Here is a 20100-nt window from a genome sequence, read left to right on the forward strand (position 1 = left end):
TTACCGATGGAACAAGACAATTTACATTTAAGATAAGAAAAAGCAACTGCATTGTCCGATTACACACACATCTTATCTAATTATCTTATTTTAAGACTAAAAATACTCATTCTATTGGCAAATCCTCTTATTAACCTACTAAATTTAAGGGATAAATGCACTTGATTTAAGAAATGTTTTACTTATTTCTAGATGTTTACCACCTAGAACCGCAGTGGGTTAAGATGAGTGGCACTGTCTGTTATTTACTCGTTAGCTTACAGCGTGATTAGCGAAGCAAACAGCGAATCAGGACTAAATGTAATATTGGCTTGTTGCAGGTTTCAGCTGTAACTTCATCCACCTGCTGACAGACGGTTGTTGACTGTAAACGAGCCGATGAACAGTTTTAAAAGGAAAGTTCGGGGAGAACTTTTCCTCAATGTTATGACATCATATCATAAATGAGACCGAAACAAAGAAGATTGTTAAATACAATGAAAGCCTGACAAAGTGTTTAGATATGATTTCATTATTTGGTTTGTAAATCCTCTAACGCAGCATAAGTGACAGCGCTGGATGGAAGAAAAGTGATTATAATCCATCCTTGTTCTGTGTAGAATAGACATCAACCTTATTTTTATGGACGCATACTGCAAATAACAACAGAGCTGAAAAATTTTAACATTTTCACACAAAAAAATGTTTAATTTACGGCTTAAACGTAGTGGAATCGAACAATGAATGAGCATCGCTTACAGAAATGTTGAGATAATTTCTAAAACAGCTGTTTTTGGTCATGAAAACTTATTATTCTGTCATTAAAAATAAAAAACAATAGCAATGAGGCCCTCAGAGCCTGATTTTGCTATTTAAGCAGTAAAATTCCTCTCATTCAGCCGTCTTATTTCATTAAAACACCTCAAACCTATTCGTTTTAGGTATAAATAATGTTCCGTTGGTTATTCCTGGCTTATCGGACTTCGCCTTTAAAAAAAAAAAATTATACACAATTTTTTATTCCATTGTAAATGCGGACAAATCTCACTCTAATCATCTCAACACAGAGCATTTCTTCTGAATAGAGAGTAAATCACATCACTGAGGGAAGAGAAACAGGCTTTAGGAAAACTATAGCTGTTACTAAATGTTTATAAAATAGGAGCTTTAATCAAATTTTCATTATAGGGTAATTAGTTACATCGAATTGATTATTTTGAGCAATTCATGAGCTGCCATCAAATATTGAGAGAGATTGTGTGTGTGTGTGTGTGTGTGGGGGGGGGGTTAATTGATGCATAACTCTAGATCACATGACACAGATGTGCACTGCTCTATATAATTAAGCAAGAGGCTGTTGATTTAACTCTAAAGCAGAACGGAATATTGTAATGACTGTTTGAATGTAATAGAAATGTACGGAAGAGGATTAGGGCCACTGAAAAAAAAAAAGTTAACTGATTTTTTAATTTTATTTCAGTTTAACATGGGAAAAAAGTCAGAATTCTGACTTTTTTTTATTGTCAGAATTCTGAGAAAAAAGTCTGAATTCTGAGATTAAAGTCAGAATTCCGAGAAAAAAATTTAAAATTCCGAGAAAAAAAGTCAGAATTCCGAGATTAAAGTCAGAATTCCAAGAGAAAAATTCAGAATTCTGACTTTAATCTCAGAATTCAGACTTTTTTCTCAGAATTCTGACTTTTTTCCCATGTTAAACTGAAATAAAATTTAAAAATCAGTTAACTTTTTTTTTTTTCAGTGGCCCTAATCGTCTTCCGTAGAAATGGACTTTAAAAGCCATTTGGAGGAAAATTCTGTAAAAACTCATAAATGATCAAAGTAATCCCTTTAACAGAAGAACGTCAGTGCTCAGTATATTTAATTTAAATGTTTATTGGTTAAATAGAGATTAATTAAAATATAAGACGCCTTTTTCCATATGTATTTATTTATAATTGGAGTTTATAGACGGTTTTAGGATTAGGAAATCAAGCTCTTTCAACCTGGAGAGACCAACATGGAGAAAAATCAGCAGTTAGAAGAATTTTATTGACATTTAATGATTGATGCTCCGCCCCCTGGCAGAAGAAGTGGATGCTGAACGCTGTGGATCTGTGTAAAGCAGGTGGAAACAGGTTCTCTGACACTGGTGCTGAAATGGAGGCTGCAGAATGAGGGGAGCCAGCGGAAGGCTGGTGGATGTGATGAATGGGTGGAGGACGGTTGGTGTTCAGCTAAAAGCAAAGATGTCCTGCTCTGTGATTGGCTGATATGAAGGCATGGAGCAAAGCTGCATGATGAGGTATAGCCTTTCAGCTTCAATTTGCCATTTAGCTTTATTATAGGCCGTACTAGTGTTTTGACTCTCTGCCACTAGTGTTTATGTCCCACATTCTGAATAACCAACAAATATGAATTTACAACAGAAAAGAGTTTTTTAAACCTTTTAAATTGTGGTCCTCCTCTCCGTTTAAAGCTGCCTTTGTGCAACTCTGCACTGAGATGTTAGACAGCGTAAGAGAATGAAAGAATGAGGCAGGAAGCGTCCATCTTCACTCTCAGAGATTCAGTAATAGATTTAATTACAGACTCAAAGTACAAATTACATAAAAAATAAAACAAAAACAACAAAAGAATAAAAGTACAATAAAAAGCGACTCAAAAGACAACCATACTATTTTCCCAGCATATTTCTCCATTTAACTTTCCTTTTTTAAACATAAGGTGCTCCAGCATCATATACTGTGAATAAATCCTCACCATAATGTCTCGTCCTTCACACTTCTCTTTTGACATTATAAATAAAAGGAAGTGAAACGGTAGTTTTGTCGTTCCAGATTCATTGGTCTGGTTTCGCTGGGATCTGTATCCTGAACGTTTCTCATCCCAGTGAGATTCCCGACACTCGGCTGTTCTGTTTCTAAAATGGACAGAAGCTTAGCAATAACAACTTTGGAACCAATGAACAGCTTAAAGGAGGGTGTGAAACTGAAGGGGGGGGCACATGCTGGGTTGCAACTATTTTTCGACGTAGAATTAATTCATACGACCAAAAAGCAATAATTCACTATTTCAGATAGAAAGAACAAAGAAACGTGACATGAAGAAGTAGACCGTCTACACCGTCTATCTTTGTTCTTCCACAGTCCAATGTGAATAGCATCCTTTCACGACTTAGACACCCCCCCCCCCATGCCCAAAGCGAGCAGGGCGGTTTAAAGACAAAATGGCAGAGAGAATGTCTAGCAGATCAAAACATTCATCTAAAGATGATCATTTGCCAAAAAGATCAGCATTGAAGTCTATAGGAAACCCACTCAGAGAGACTAAGATCTTCTTTCTGACTCAGGGTTAGGGTTAGATTTTAGGGTTAGGACTCAGATTTCAGCTTAAAAAACCTTCAATGCAGCGATAAAGTCCATTCCTTCCCGCCATCATCTCAGCTCCAACGCCTTTCCAGGAGAACAGAAGACCTCTCCTATTCATCCAGGCCAACTATTCCCTCTAACGACCCCCCCTTTCAGAGACATAGACAGGTATGGGGCATTGCAGGCTAACAAAGAAGCTTAACGACCCCCATTCCAAAGGGGGGGACCCGTTCATCCGTTTCTATTTGCATGTTTTCTAAACTAAAACCAGGCTTTGTTGGGCTGCTGGATAAAACCTGGAACTAAACGCTATTTCTGACATTTGGAATAAAAAAGCTTCCTGGATGGAAGAGAAACGTCTTCAAACTCCAGTGGATTTTTATGTATTTTATTTATTTTTTTGTTTTACTTTTTTGGAATTATAATCATCAGCTTTTATTTTACTATTGGCAGAAAGTGTCTCTTAGATGCAGTGGTGTTTCTGGCAGCCATCTTGGATTTAGTCTTAGTCTTCGGGATGAAAACTATTATTAGTTTTAATCTAATTTTTCTCATTATGATTTGTGATAGTTTTACTCTGTTTTAGCCGACTAAAACTTTAAAAACACTTCCTGATCTGCTATGAATTCTGCATTAAACAAAAAGCAAAGAACAAAAACAAAAACTTTATTTCTGAGGATTTCCCCCTGGGTTCCTGCTCCTCAAAGTAGATTTAAATTCACAGGGTTTGATAGAAAACAAAAACAGAGAGAACCTCCATAAATGCCTTGTAACGCCATGGCAACCCAGACCTAAAGTTAATGAATATGCTAAATATGTTGAAACATTTAAAAGAAAAAGAGAAAATGTTTTATTGACAAAACAAGGAAACATGTACATCATATTTAAACAGAAACGAGAACAATGAGAGAGAAATATTCAAATATCTATGAACCTTTTCATCTGGATCTATATCCAAAAATAAACAGAATGCAATGAAATATTTGCTTTGGATATAATTTAGGGATTCATTTTGGTAGAAATTAAAGAATTTTTAGCATAATTTCCTGTGAGCTGGAAGGAATAAAATCTTTATTTTATGCTCTCAGAGGAGGATCAGCCACTTATAGTTTATTAAGTAGCGAGAGCAGGAAGAGCCGTACTGCTGAGAGCAAACTGACTCTGAGCTAAGCAGCGCAAAGATTCAATTCAATTCAGTTTATTTATATAGCGCCAAATTCACAACACATGTCATCTCAAGGCACTTAACAGTTCAACCAGATCATACAGTCAAATTGATACAAAGTTTTCTATCTAAGGAAAACCAGTTGATTGCATCGACTCATTGACTCAAATACAATCCCCCACACTAAGCATGCTTGTAGCGACAGTGGAGAGGAAAAACTCCCTTTTAACAGGAAGAAACCTCCAGCAGAACCAGGCTCAGTGTGAGCGGCCATCTGCTGAGGCCGACTGGGGTTCAAGGAGACAGAAGCAGAGATACAAAAAGCAGCTGTAAAAGGCGGCCCCGTCCAGGAAACACACAGCCAGGCAGACGAGCTCCAAGGCAGCTCCCATGCCAGAGGACGAAGAGAGCACATCCACTCAGTCACGGTCAGAGAAACAGGACCACACTGGAAAACAGGCCGATCTCCAACATCTATTAACAAGGGTGTTGATAGAAGCAGCACAGCTGATGTTTTTTTCCAGGATGACGTCACAGCCAAACAGGAACAGACGAGGCAAAGCTACTCTGAGGAAAAGCAGAGAGAGCAGAAGGTTAGAGATTGAACTAACAGATTCTGCAGAATAGGAGAACAGAGAGAGAATGAAGCAGAATGATGAAATGGGGGTCCCTATGTCCTCCAAAAGTCTAAGCCTATAGCAGCATAACTATAGAGATAGCTCAGGATAACCTGAGCCACTCTAACTAGAAGCTTTATCAAAAAGGAAAGTTTTAAGCCTAGCCTTAAAAGTAGACAGGGTGTCTGCCTCACGGACTAAAACTGGTAGTTGGTTCCACAGGAGAGGAGCCTGATAACTAAAAGATCTGCCTCCCATTCTACTTTTAGAAATTCTAGGAACCACTAGTAAACCTGCAGATTGAGAGCGAAGTGCTCTGTTAGGAACATAAGGAACAATCAGATCTCTGATATCAGATGGAGCTTGGCCATTTAAGGCTTTATATGTGAGAAGGAGGATTTTAAATTCTATTCTGGATTTAACAGGAAGCCAATGAAGAGAAGCCAGGATAGGCGAGATATGATCTCTCTTTTTAATTTTCATTAGAACTCTGGCTGCAGCATTTTGGATCAGCTGAAGGCTTTTAACTACAGTTTGTGGACTTCCTGATAGTAAAGAATTACAATAGTCCAGCCTTGAAGTAACAAATGCATGGACTAGTTTCTCAGCATCACCCCTGGACAGGAGATTGCTCATTTTTGCAATGTTCCTCAGATGAAAGAAGGAAATTCTAGAAACCTCTTTGATATGGGATTTAAATGACAGGTCCTGATCAAAAATAACACCAAGATTTTTTACTTTATTATCTGAAATCAGTTTAATCCCATCCAAATGAAGTGACTGACTAATCAGCTTCTTTTTCAGAGACTCTGGTCCAAAGACTATAACTTCTGTTTTGTCTGCATTCAGAAGCAGAAAGTTAAGAGTCATCCAGGTTTTTATGTCTTCAGACATGCCTGTAATCTATGTAATGGGTTAGCTTCATCTGGATTATAGACAGATATAGCTGGGTATCATCAGCATAACAGTGGAAATTAATCCCATGCTGTCTAATAATTCTACCAATTGGGAGCATGTATAAAGTAAAGAGAATTGGTCCTAGCACTGATCCCTGTGGTACTCCACAGGTAACCTTTGAGCGTGTTGAAGATCTGTCATTAACGTGAACAAACTGAATTCGATCAGATAGATAAGATTTAAACCAGTCTAGTGCTGTTCCTTTAATTCCAACAAAATATTCAAGTCTTTCTAAAAGAATATTATGATCAACTGTATCAAATGCAGCACTGAGATCCAACAGGACGAGCACAGATACAAGTCCATTATCTGAGGCCATGAGAATATCATTAGTGACTTTCACCAGAGCTGTTTCAGTGCTATGATGAGCTCTAAAGCCAGACTGAAACTCTTCAAAAAGTTCATTATGGTGGAAGTGATCGCAAACTTGTTTGGCAACTACTTTCTCAAGAATTTTGGATAAGAAAGGAAGATTGGATATAGGTCTATAATTGACCAAGTCATCTGGGTCAAGAGACGGTTTCTTAAGCAGAGGTTTAATTACAGCAATCTTAAAAGCTTTAGGTACATATCCCTGTAACAGAGATAGATTAATCACATCTAAAATGGAGGAGGAGATCAAAGGGAATACCTCCTTAAATAACCTGGTTGGAACTGGATCTAACATACAAGTTGAAGGCTTAGATGAAGACAATAATTTTGCTAATTCAGAGAGTTCAACTGGATCAAAGCAGTCTAAACCCGGTTCAGATTCCATGACTACCTCAGGTACAATCGCGGATAGAGGAGTGCTTATGATATTTATAAAGAATCCCATAAAATCATTGCTGCTAAGAGCAGGTGGAATGGACGGTTCAACAGAGCTATGGCTCTGGGTGAGTTTGGCAACTGTATTAAAAAGAAATCTAGGATTATTCTTATTCTCCTCTATTAATGAGGAGAAGTATGCTGCTCTTGCTTTACAAAGGGTCCTCTTATACAGCAGTAAACCATTTTTCCAGACTAGGAAGGACTCTCGCAGGCCTGTGGAGCGATATTTTCTCTCCAGTTTCCTAGCATTTTGCTTCAAAGTACGCAGCTCTGCATTAAACCAAGGAGCAAGCTTTCTATTTTTAACTGTTTTCATTTTCAAAGGAGCGTTGTCTAAGGCAATACGCAGAGAACTAGCAACCCCCTCAACAAAATCATCAACCTGTGAAGGGGAATAAGCTAAGCTTTTGCACTCTGCAGCACTGCTCAGCGACACAGAGGAGAGAGAAAGTGAAGCAGATTCTTTAAAATTTATAACTGCACTATCTGATAAAGATCTACTAAAATTGAACCTTCTTTTGGGGGAGGAGAACTCTGTTAAAGTAATCCTGAAGGTTATTAGAAAGTGGTCAGAGAGGACAGGGTTGTGAGGAAATACTGTTATTTCTTCACATTCTATGCCGTATGTCAGCACAAGATCCAAAGTATGAAGATGAGAATGTGTGGGACTATTCACATTTTGAACAAAGCCAATAGTGTCTAAGATAGCATTAAAGGCTGCTCTTAAGCTATCGCCTTCAATGTCAGCATGGATGTTAAAATCTCCCACTATGATGACCCTGTCAGTATTTAATACCAAATCAGAAAGGAACTCTGAAAACTCATCTAAAAATTCAGAGTAAGGACCTGGTGGACGATACAAAGTTACAAAAAGAAGAGGTTTTCTTGCCTTGAAATTTGGATCAGGGAAATTAAGGGTTAAATGTTCAAAAGAGTTGTAGGTATTAACTGTTTTGGGAGTAATCAGTAAGTCAGACTGGAAGATTGTTGCTACTCCTCCTCGCCCAGAACTTCTGGGGATGTGAAAATTTAAATAGCTTGAAGGAGTTGCCTCATTTATGCTCACATAATCCTCTTGCTGCAGCCAGGTTTCTGTAAGGCAAAACAAGTCAATGTGATTATCACAGATCAAGTCATTAACTAGTAGACTTTTAGAGGAAAGCGATCTTATGTTAAACAGACCGCATTTAATTGTTTTAACTTTTTCCCCAATTGGAGTTATTTTGATTTTAATTAGATTATCATGATTTACTCCTTTGGGAATCTTTGCTAATTTATTAGATTTTGGTCGTGGGCAAGACACTGTCTGGATGGAGTAAAGAGTGGGTAACAGTAGAGAAGCTGCAGAGATGTGTGTTAAACTACAACTCTGCTTCCTGGTCTGCACCCTGGGTGGTCAGGGTTTTGGAGGACTAATAAATGTGGCCAGATTCCTAGAAAGAAGAGCTGCACCATCCAAAGTGGGATGGATGCCGTCTCTCCGAATCAGACCAGGCTTTCCCCAAAAGGATTGCCAATTATTTATGTAGCCCACATTGTTTTCAGGACACCACCTAGACAACCAGCGGTTGAATGACGACATGCGGATAAACATGTCATCACTGGTCAGATCAGGGATCTGACCAGTGATGACCAGTGACATTTAAATGCAAAGATGCATTTAAATGTCTGACCGACGACCCGCTAATTTTTATTTAGTCTCATTTCCTAGACTAAAACTCTATGGCTGGTCATGTTTTCATCATCAAAGATCCAGTTTTTGTTATCGTCATGAAAAAAAGGAGCGTCAACGTTGAGGAAAACAACACTGCTCGGACTTGGGCTGCAACTAACGATTATTTTAAAAATCGATTATTTTTTCGATTAATCGATGAATCGGACAAAAAATATTTTTTATATTAACCTCTATTCCAAAATAAACATTTTAGACAGAACAAACAAGCACACAAGTACAGGTTGCTCATTAACTGTACTGGTGCTATATGAAAAATAAATGTTTGTGTTAAAACTACGCAAACTTACATGAGAAATGTAGCTGTACATCCACAAAATATAGGCTACTTTGTTTCATAAAGCGCAAAAAAGACATTTTTGTTTTTAAAGCCCCTAAGGGGTTCAAACAATAGGCCCCCCCATTTCAACAACTGAGTTTTTTTAGACTAGAAGAGTTCTGCCTTTTAAGACAGGAAAGTATAGCAGTTAAAGTTGCTGCTTGAGAAAATACTGAACCATAGAGATAAAAATAGCCTGTGATTCAAATTATAAATTGTATTTGGAATAAAAATGAGAGAACTAGGGGTGCTAAAAAACACATCCTCCAAAGACAGATATTTACATGGAAATGTGGCAGATAATTAATTGACATATTACTGATCTTGCTGGATTTTATTCTGCTTTACTTCCATCAATTGCAGGATCTTCTTTACTTTATCTTTGCCAGAAGATTTAAACTTTAAAAGCCTTGCCCTCATAATTTGCAAGTTAATTTATTTATAAAGTAAATATAAACGCTGCTTAAGCTAATTCAAATGAAATTAAAAGTAAAATAAGTAGCCAACCTTATCACTGTCTGTAACCTACTAACACGGTAAGGAAAGCATCAGATGAGCTACCTGAGAAACTAACGTAACGTTTCCCCACTTTAAAACCAAACAAACATGGCCGCTCACCCTGCTGATCAGCTCTCTTAACTGCCATCGAAGGCTCCAACGTGTTTCCTTTTCAGGTGCTGCATCATAACAGTGGTGCTTCCGTGCCATGTTCATTTGTTTTTACTAAAGTTGTGTGTTACGACTTTTTTTGCCTTACAAAGCTCAGGCCTTCTGCAAATTGAGACGTAGCTTGCGTTAGAACAGTTGACGTTACTGCCTTCTGAAAACAGCGTTTGCGCACCTGCGGCGCTGGCTCGCTGCCGTTTCAATCAAGTGGATGTGATGACGGCGGCAGATGACGCGTTAATCCCGCGACACAGCTAATCGATGATGAAATTCGTTGCCAACGCTTTTAAAAATCGATTTTTATCGATTCGTTGTTGCAGCCCTAGCTCTGACGTTTTTAAATGATCTAAAACTTGAGTCTCCCATAGAAACCCAGTAACCGTTACCACAGGAAGCGGTTGGTGACCGTAGACTTTACTGTCATTTAGATCTGCTTTCATTGAAACGCTGGAGCTGAGGCTCAACAATAGTGTTTATATAAGCAGCCTATGAATCATCCTGCGACCCTTAAAAACTCTGTTATGGTAATGTTCTGCAATGGCCCTCGCTCTGTCCCTGAACGCAACTCAGAGGTAAACAAACCCAAAAAAAAACATTTGATTCACAAGCTGCTGTAAAGAAAGATGCTAGGAAACAAAATCTGTTTTTTTTTTTTTTTTTTTTTTTTATTATTATTATTATTATTTTTAATAAAAAAAAAAAGGAAAACTAAATCTGCAGTGAAAAGGAGCTTATTTTAAAACACACTCATTCCTGCTTCACATTAGCATCTATCTGTGATAGATCTACACAGGGTTGAACTGGAATGACAGCAGGAGGCTGATTTTTAATAAGTTGTAGAAATAGTTATTGGAAAATTGTGATTCACATTATTATTATTCTATTTATTTTTTTGCTGATTCTCCTTCGCAAAAAAATTTGAAATACACTGCAAGAACGATCTAGAAATAACTAAAAATGTCCTTAATTTAGTGTATTTACCCTTAATTGTCTTAATTGTAACTTGTCTTTTTCCATTTGGCAGAATGTCTCTTTTACCTCCTCAATTCAAGAACAAATGCACTTATTTTAAGGAAAAATGACTTATCTAGATTTAGATTTTTTGCAGTGTAGTCACATTTTGATTGTGGTGCGTTTCTTTGAATGTAAATTGTAAAATCATGCCTTAGATTCCCAGTTAGATTTAGTTTTAGACTCTGAGTCAGCCAATCTAATAAACGTTGTTCTAGATCAGAGGTCTGGATCCCCCAGGAGCTCCAGACTTTCCAAAGCGTCTTAATAACTGGATAAAATCCAATAAAGGATAAACTAAAAAAAATAAAATGCAACTTTAGGATCTAAAAAGCAATTTTTTAAATTTTCACATAATGATTTTTAAAGAAGCGCTTGTAGATATTTTTAAGATCTATTTTTTTAAGTTGTAAACCGGATGCTTGTTTTGCCAAAATTACTGTTATTCCATGTTTGTTGAAATAAAAACAAACACAAGGATCACAGAAATGATTCTAATCTGACAAAACTATTAAAAAATTAAAAGTCTATACGAATTTTATACTAAATAAATATTAAAATGTCTTATAATTACCTTGATAAAGAAAGAAATCCTTGGTGATTAAATACGAGCACTCTCTGAGCGGCCAATAAAACATCTACCGGTTCTTTGTGGTTTAAAGAGAAGATTATGAATTTAATGGATTCTGTTTTATTGTCATAATCCCAACATTAAGATTAATAAATAAAAAAATCACCAATCTAGTATTATTTTCTCTTGTATTTTGAGTTCATGCTTCAAAGGATGCCTGCAGGTGGGTAGCAAGTGCATTCACAGCTGACCTTATTAACCCTACCTCAGGCAGGCACTAGTTTCAGAAGGAAAAAGTTTATTTTTGATCAAACAGACAGAAAAATAACAGCCAGTTCTGACACTAAAAGCTGTTTGCTAAGTGACTGGGCCCCCCGAGTCCACAGCCACAGACGGAAAGTTTGGCCGTTGTTAAGCTCTGCAGTGATTTTAGGAGCATTTCCAAAGTGTTTCTCTCAGCTGCTGCTTTCCAAGCTCTCCAGCTGTTACTGCTGCTATTGCTTTGGCTCTCTCATCAACAAGCCTTTTATTATGTAATGATGCGCCGTAGTTGGGCTAGCTTGCTATTCACAGAGCTTATTCTGGTGAAAACTTGACCTGAGATGTTTAAAAGGAACTGAGAAGAAACCTGTAAAATCCTTCACATAACATGACTAAACTACCGTTCTGTAACCTGAAGTCCTTAATCTCCACCTTGGAATAATAAACTTGGATCCAGCAATGAGGCACAACCGGTTAGCATGAAAATGACCTTTTATGATGGAGCGTTTTTTTGGACGCTTACTTCAATCCAAAATGGCCGACTTCCTGTGGGGTTTAGACCATGGCTACAGGAGGCTTTTTTGTAGGTCCTGGTATGTTTAACATGTGTGCCAAATTTCATAATCCTATGTAATTGCATGGCTTGGGGCTGGTCGTTTTAGTTTTTCTAGGGGGCGCTGTAGAGAAAGTAAGCCACGCCCACCGATTATTGGCCTAGATTCTTGTGTGGGCTTGAACCAAGTTCCATCATAGTGATTTTGGTGCAGATTGAAGGATCTGTGAGGAGATGAGAGCCAAAAGTATGGTCACGGCGAAACGCCTGACTTTGCCAGGTCACCATGGCAACGCCATTTAACTCAAAATCTTTGTGCTTTAAACGAAGTTAGACCAACATGTTTTCTATCATCTGACAAAGTTTCAAGGTGCTGGTGTTTAAAATGACTGAAAGGGACCCTCACAAGTGGAAAAAAGGGACTTTCTTCCCTTAGGGGGCGGGGCTTAGATTATGTCATCATTTGACCAGCCAGTATGGTCAAACACCCAAAGGTGCTCCTTACCGCCAAACTTGGTTCGATTTGAATTTTTTTTTGTAAAAGTTATTCCATTTTGAAATTCTTGAAACGTATCCTTAAAGTTCGACATGAGCGAAAATGAAAAATGGCCAAAAATCGCACTTTGACCCAAAATGGCCGACTTCCTGTGGGTTTTAGGGCATACCTCCAAGAGACTTATTTTCATGATTTGAGGAGATCTACCTGTGTGCCAAATTTCAAATCTCTGTGACTGACAGTTTCCCCCACCTCACGTTAGGGGGCGCTGTGGCGTAATTTTGGGGCGGCCATTTTGGATTCCATTATAGACCGGCTATTTCACGCGGGGGACAATTTACTGCCACGTTTTTGTGAGTTTTTGAATATGCGAAGTCCCCGTAAAATGCGTTCAAAGTGCCAAAAGAACCGCAGCGCTTTGCTGCGAAGGCCTAATTAAGAATAGAATAAACTCATAAAATAATAATGAGAAAGTCCAGGCCTATGTTGGCTTTGGATCCCACTGTCATGCAGATCAGTGGGTGAACAGACTTCACCCGCTGATTAGTTTAAAAACAAAACAGACAAAAATATAAATGTCTTTCTTTAACAGGTGAAACGTCCGTAGCTCTGATTTTCTATATCTATTCTCTAGATCATTCAGAGAAAGAGAAACGATCAGTTATAAGAAACAAGAGGGAAAATGCAGATAGCCTCGTCCATCGGAGGAACATAGATCTGTTGTTTATAGACGTTTAGCGGATAACACAGAGCTGCATTTGTTGTCTGCTGAAGCATGGATGTAAAAGCAGGCGAACAAAAGGTCATCTTTATTAGCACTCATTACAACAGCCTGAGGACACAAAGCAGGCCTGCATGTGACATCACACTTGCAGCTACACGCATTGGGTAACATGCTACAGAAATGTCAAGTAAGAGATGTAGATCCGCTTGCATCCTAACCAGTTAGGAGTCCAGCTCTAACCCACATCTGGTTGCTGTCTTTCACGGTGAGTTCTCTGACACATTCGATTACAGCAAGGAGGAAAATCCTCGAGTCTTTCTATAACAGCAAATGACTCTAGTCAGTAATAATCTGTTAACTAGGACAGAAGCTCCTCACAGCAGCAAGTTGATTTACTTTAACTGACATTGTCACTAATAGAGAACCGTCTTTGGTCAGAATGTTTCTCCATCCAGATCGTCCAAACGGTGGAACACAGAGACTGAGGAAATAAGAGAGAAACATTCACAGTTTTCAGCAGTTTAACGATGGTTGTTTGTTTCTCCTGTATATTTATTGTATGTTTAGATCGTTATGGGTCCCTGAGAAAGACCCTTAACCTCACCCTGCTAGTGGAATGAGAATAAAGTGGAATTATTTTCTATTCTTCAATAAAGTTCCTCTGGGGAGAGAAATGATGCTGTTTTCTGCCTCAAACAGCCTGTTTCTGTTATTAGATCTGGACGATAGATTTAAAGGAAACACTGTAATGTTTCCCACTTTGGTGCAGAGACTAAATGCAAAAATTCAGCTTGATGTTACAGTTTGATGTTAACTTGATGTTATAGTTTTGTTACAGCAGGAATGTGTTTGAAACCAGGCGGCGTGTTAAGTTTGCATGTTGCTTTTCCCCGTTATCCCAGGTTCTTCATGCATAACGTCTAAATCCGCGTCTCAAAATGATCCTAGGAGTGTGTGGATGTTTTTTTTTCATTCTGACCATCTCCTCGTTAACTATTGACCCATAGTATTACTACTATGGTGGCCCAGAGGTGCAAACTGCAACTACAAAATCTAAAAGCACAACTACATTAAGGAAAACACAATTACATGAACCTACCGGAGTTGCGCTTTGCTTTATGTAGTTTTGTTTTTCTTAATGTAGTTGCAGTTTGCAGTTCAGGGCCACCGTATACTACTGATAACATCAATATGATGAATATAAATCAAGGATTAATATGTTGTTTACATGGATATTTATGACAGAAATCTTTCTGGATGTTGTGATTAAACTTTAAATGTTGAAGGGTGAATAAAACTGACTGCATGGGTGAAGCTGTGAGGAGGAGAGCTTCCATACCCGTGAACTAGGCTGTCAGTGACGCAAGATCAGCTCTTATCAGCATCTCTCCTAGATTTGATTAAGTCTTTTATAAACAATGTGGCTGTTGTGAGGTGAAACTGAAAGAATTTATTTTCCATCATGGGATTTTTATATCCTTATTACAGGATGATCGAGTCTGTGTATCGCCTATACTTTATCAAATATTGTTACATCACAGCCATAAACCTAAATGCACTTTAGATTTAGGTTCTGTAATACGAAGAGATACAAAAATGTGAAGTTAAAGGGAAATATGTGCGCTGTTGTTTTACTGGCTAATGTCTAATTTAACATATTGTTGTTTTATTTGCCTTTTTAAACAGTATTGGAAATTAAACCTACAACTATAACTGTAAATACTAACATGTGATGTGAATTAGTTTCAGGGTCTATTTTACTCTGAACTTACGGTCGCCATGGAGAAAAAACACCCAACATATTTGTAAATGCAAAGCAAAAAAGGAAAGAAAAGATAACAGAAAGTTTGCAAATACAAATTTGAGGAAAGCAAACTCTAAAATAAGAGACAAAAGACAAAAAAGCAGCAACTGAGAAATGCTCCAGTGCAGCAAGGTGCAAAAGTCCTACAAACACAAAACTTGCCGCACATACATGAATGATGATAGCGCCAGTATTAATTTCATCACAATGACAAAAATAAACTTTAGTCTTAGTCATATTTAGTCATTGCCTTCCTGATTTAGTTTTAGTCTTAGTCTAAATGATGAAAATAAATTTTAGTCTTGGTCAAATTTTAGTCAAAACTGTAAATAATAGAACCTCTCCGCTCACTGATTCTCTTTTTAACATATATCCCTCTGCACACATTGAACCTTTTATCTGCTTGTTTCATCATTTCCACAAAGTGTCGTGAAACGCGGACAGAGGGACCCAGTATTCAAGGAGAGACAGTCAGTAGGAAAGTGTCATGATGGGTTTCAGAAAAGCCCAGTATGCAGAACACCACAGAAACAGATGAAAAGTTTAACAAGTTTTATTGAGCACAAGCACATGGAATAAACACAGGAACTGGTTCAGGCCTGGGCGCGGGTTCACTGGAGTCTTTGAGGATGACAGTTCAGTTAGCTTGGACGCAGATGGATTTGGATTTGAGAGTTTCAGGTTTATACCTTGAGGAGTCCGGGTTTAGCTTTGAGAGAGGAACTGTTGGGTCCAGAGACTGTTTAGTTCAGCAGAGTCCAATAACCGCTTCAGCATCTTACTTCTAGCGTGAGGGCAGACCTTGGCTTTGGGTTTCCAGCTCTTAGTCCAGAGCAGCATGGGAATCCAGAGAAGAGTCTTCAGGCTTGGCTCAGAGGGCAGGCTCGGCAGGTTAAGCTCATCCAGAGCTTACAAGGGAAACTGGATTCCTGAAAGCAGAGACAAAGAAGGATTAGAATCCAATCAGGAATCAGGAGCAACAAAGGTTCTCAGTAGAAGCTAGGCTTAGGTGCTAACCAAACTGGATAAACACTGCGGCGTTGAGGCAAGGTCTGAAGGCAGGTTATATACTGGAGGATCCTCTGATGATGAGATGCGCCACAGGTGTGTCGAAGGCTCAACTCAGGAGGATCCACGGCGGACTCTGCTGGAGAAAGGTGGAACTTCTCCAGATCCCAACAGAAAGTTCAAAAGGTTTATTAAATGAAAAAACAAAACTAAAAGGGAAGCTGCTAGGATCTATTGCACGCGGCAACTGCAGGCAGTTACCTGGTTTAACAGTCCAGACCAAAAATGTCCCCAGTGCTGCAGTCCCAGAGGTTATGCTGGAAGCCGATCCTGGTGAGGGATCCAGAACAGACAGGAACAGGATCCAGATCAGGCAGGAACAGAAACAGGGGGCAGGATCCAGACTTCCAGGCATCCACAGCCTCCCAGGAGGGTTCAGAGTCTGACTGGGACCAGAAGCATGACCAGGTGGTCACGGACAGGAGCAGACAGGATCAGGTGCAGACAGGATCAGGTGCAGACAGGCAGGCTCAGTGGAAGAGGGTAGCCGAGACAGGACGTAGGAACCGGAACTTGATGCAGGACTTTAAACTGGTCTCCTCCCTGGAGCCAGGCTTACTGGATAAAAACTGAACCTACCCCCCATAATGAGCCAAAAACCCAGAGGACTCCGCGGGGGAGGAACAGTGGATGATCAGGAGACGAGACAAACTAAAACCCTCTTTCCACTGGCAGCTAGGATCCAGGACATGAACCATGAACTAAAACTGAACAGAAAGACTGACAGAAAGACAGGCAATGATCTGGCCCAGGGAGGGAAAACGGCAGGTGAATGGAATGACTAATTAAGGGAGAGCAAACAGACCAGATCATGACACAAAGTCTTCATCCTCAATGGTCCTTGCAGGCAGGCCAGAACGCCCAATCCACTTTGCCATTGAGTTCTCCAGAGCTTTCTGCTCTTTGGCGTCAGATTTGTACGGTGGGGGGACTCCCTACATCTCTGCAACAGACTTCCCTTCCTCCCCCAACCTCTGATCTGGCTGTGGTTTCAGTGCTTCTGGTTGATGAAATTAACACTGGATAGCTCACAAAATACATTAAAGGTAAAATTCTAGAAACAATATTTTCACAAGTTTGGAATAAGATGCAAAACCGGACATTTTGTTTATAATCAACAATTTTTTTGAAGGTGTAAAATATGCTGTGGAACAAATAGTAAGGTTAGCACAGTCACACCTCATTCAAATTTCATCTCATGGACTTAATGATTTATGCTACGTTCACACCAGAAGCGCTTTGGGCAGCAAAGAGGCTTCTGCTGCTTCATTTCTGAAGCTTTAAACATTAAGGTCAGACGTCCAGTAAAGTGAGTCCAGAAGCTTCTGCTGCTCCTGTGTTCGATGCCAGAGAGCAGCTTTGCTATATTAGCTGTGATCAGCGGGTAGAAAGTAGTTAGAATCTATGTTGAAGTGAGAAAGTCCTCCTGAAAACATGGTCTGTGCAGTCAGTTCATCCAGATTACCATCCTGCCTTCAAAGATTATTTCTCTGTGGGAGCCGCTCAGACCCCCACATACCGGCGCTGCGCTGTCACTGGGAATCCCCAGCAGCAGCTGCCTCAGGCCCGCTCGCCTCTCCAGGGTTTTCCCCTCCTGTTGGTGGCGGCTGGAAGTAGATGTTAGCGTTTTTCAGGTCTGTGCTACAAACTGCAGGCAGCAGGATAATAAAAGCCAACATATTCTGCCGGCAGGTTTCTACATTTGAAGTTAATTTAGGCGTTAATAAACTGTTTCAGAGGAGTGATCATAGCGCTCTGCATCAGCAGTGCTGCGTCTGACTCCCTGCCAGCTCCCAGATCAGCTTCTCTCATTGGTTGATGTCCAGCAGCTAAAGTTACATGTTTCCAACTCCAGCAGCTGCTGCTTGTAAAGCGCCTCAGAAGCTCAGATGCTCTACAATAGAGACACCCTGCAGGATCCTTGACTTTGCATGTAAAGCTGCTGCTTCGATCTCTTGCAGTGGGAACATAGCATTCTAACTAAATGAAACAGATTTAAAGACATTCTATTCAGTTTATTTCTATAGCTCCAATTCACATCATGTCATCTCAGGTCACTTTATAGATCCAGATCAACCAGATCATCCAGTCAGATTGATTCAAAGTTTTCTATCTAAGGAAAACCAGCTGATTGCATCGACTCATTGACTCTTCAGCAATCCCTCACACTAAGCATGCTTGTAGCGACAGTGGAGAGGAAAAACTCCCTTTGAACAGGAAGAAACCTCCAGCAGAACCAGGCTCAGTGTGAGCGGCCATCTGCTGAGGCCCACTGGGGTTCAAGGAGACAGAAGCAGACATAGAAAAAGAAGCATAGATACAAAAGGCAACTGTCAACCAGCTCCACAGGCGGCCCCGTCCAGGAAACACACAGCCAGGCAGACGAGCTCCGAGCCAGCTCCCATGTCAGAGGATGAAGAGAGCACATCCAGTTAGTCACAGTCAGAGAAACAGGACTACACTGGAAAACAGGCCAAGCTCCAACATCTAGAAACAAAGGTGTTGATGGCAGCAGCACAGCTGATATTTCTCTCCAGGATGGAGTCACAGCCAAACAGGAACAGACCAGATGAAGCTACTATGAGAAAAAGCAGAGAGAGCAGAACGTTAGAGATTGAACTAACAGATTCTGCAGAGTGGGAGAATAGAGATAGAATGAAGCAGGATGATGAAAAAGGGGTCCCTATGTCCTCCAGCAGTCTAAGCCTATAGCAGCAGAACTATAGAGATAGATCAGGATTCAGCAGGGAAAGTAATACAATAATAATAATCCGACCCCCAAACCCCCGTCTCTTCTTCCACCAAGGAAGGCTTCCCAACTGGATTAGGAAATCCTTAAATGACTCCGTCCACTTTCAATGTCAGCGACTCTCCTCTCCTGGCAAAGCAGTGTTTCCCCCTCCAGAGGCGCCCAGTGGTTTGCCAGAATCGCTTTGAGGCCAACCGATGACCAATTCTCCATGGCCTCTCCAACCTTCTCCCAGGCCCAAGCTTTTGTCCCAGGCAATGCAGGTTTGGCTCCATGATAGCTGCTCACTGCCTCAGGAGTCCTACAAACCAACCAGACTCGACAGGACTCCTTCAGCTTTAATATAAAGACATAATAAAAGTGGCTTAATGGACCATCATTAAAGCCACTTAATGAACAAGCCATCAGTCCATAGATTTGGCAATCATCTATATAGCTGTGGAAGAAGCCATTTGTTATAAAAATATACCCTAGACAAAGAAAAGAGCAAAGTTCCTAAGATAGAGCTCTGGGGAACACCACATGATAGTGTAGCAGAAGGAACCTGTTCTCTACTGTCATCACGAGCTCATTCATTCCTGCAAAGTGAATGACTTAATGCAATCAGCCGGGTTTCCTTGGATAAAACTGTATTTTTTTTATTCTAAACTGAATAAAGCAATTTGAATCGTCTCTATAAACTGTCCTGAGATGAAATGTGTTGTGAATTTGAGCCATATAAATAAACTGAATAAATTAAATTGAATATATTTACCATCACTGTCAGGATTTGGTGTTGGTTTGAGGACCCAAATGCAGAGGCAAGTAGGCAGAGGTGAATTAGTTCGGTTTAATGAGGTTCACAGGAACTGAGGCAGGAATCAAAAATCCAACAAAATAACAAACGAACCAGAACCAAGGAGACATCAGGGGAAAACCAAACTCTAGGAGCCAGGGAGAGACGAGGTAAGCAGACAGACGTTAGACGAGGATCCAGCAAACAGGAACTGAAGAGGGAGGGCTTTTAAAGGGGACAGAGACAAAGAGAGGGCTAACGAGGGGATTGGAAACAGGTGAGGGCAGAGCAGAAAACAGAGCAAGGGAAAGAGGACACAAGGGGGCAGCAGAGGACAATAAATGGAAAACCAAGACTGTGACAATCACAAACTTTTATTTTTAGATAAGATATGATGCACCTTATTATTCCCGACACTGAAATTATTGTGCAGCTGCAACCTATTATACTGAAATACAATAAAAAAATATCTATA

General features: G+C 39.7%; 1 protein-coding gene across 1 annotated transcript in view; it reads left to right on the top strand.

Annotated features, from left to right (window-relative positions):
• The first annotated feature begins 13475 nt into the window (after positions 1 to 13475).
• Positions 13476 to 20100, top strand: part of cdk18 (cyclin dependent kinase 18) — a 58421-nt gene continuing 51796 nt past the window's right edge. Inside the window, exon 1 of the mRNA XM_038304370.1 lies at positions 13476 to 13494. The gene's annotated coding sequence lies outside the window, so the exon portion shown is untranslated. The remainder of the gene's footprint in view (positions 13495 to 20100) is intronic.

Source organism: Cyprinodon tularosa, unplaced genomic scaffold (genome assembly GCF_016077235.1).
Source record: "Cyprinodon tularosa strain WSP-4 unplaced genomic scaffold, ASM1607723v1 ctg1141, whole genome shotgun sequence".
NCBI lineage: Eukaryota > Metazoa > Chordata > Actinopteri > Cyprinodontiformes > Cyprinodontidae > Cyprinodon > Cyprinodon tularosa.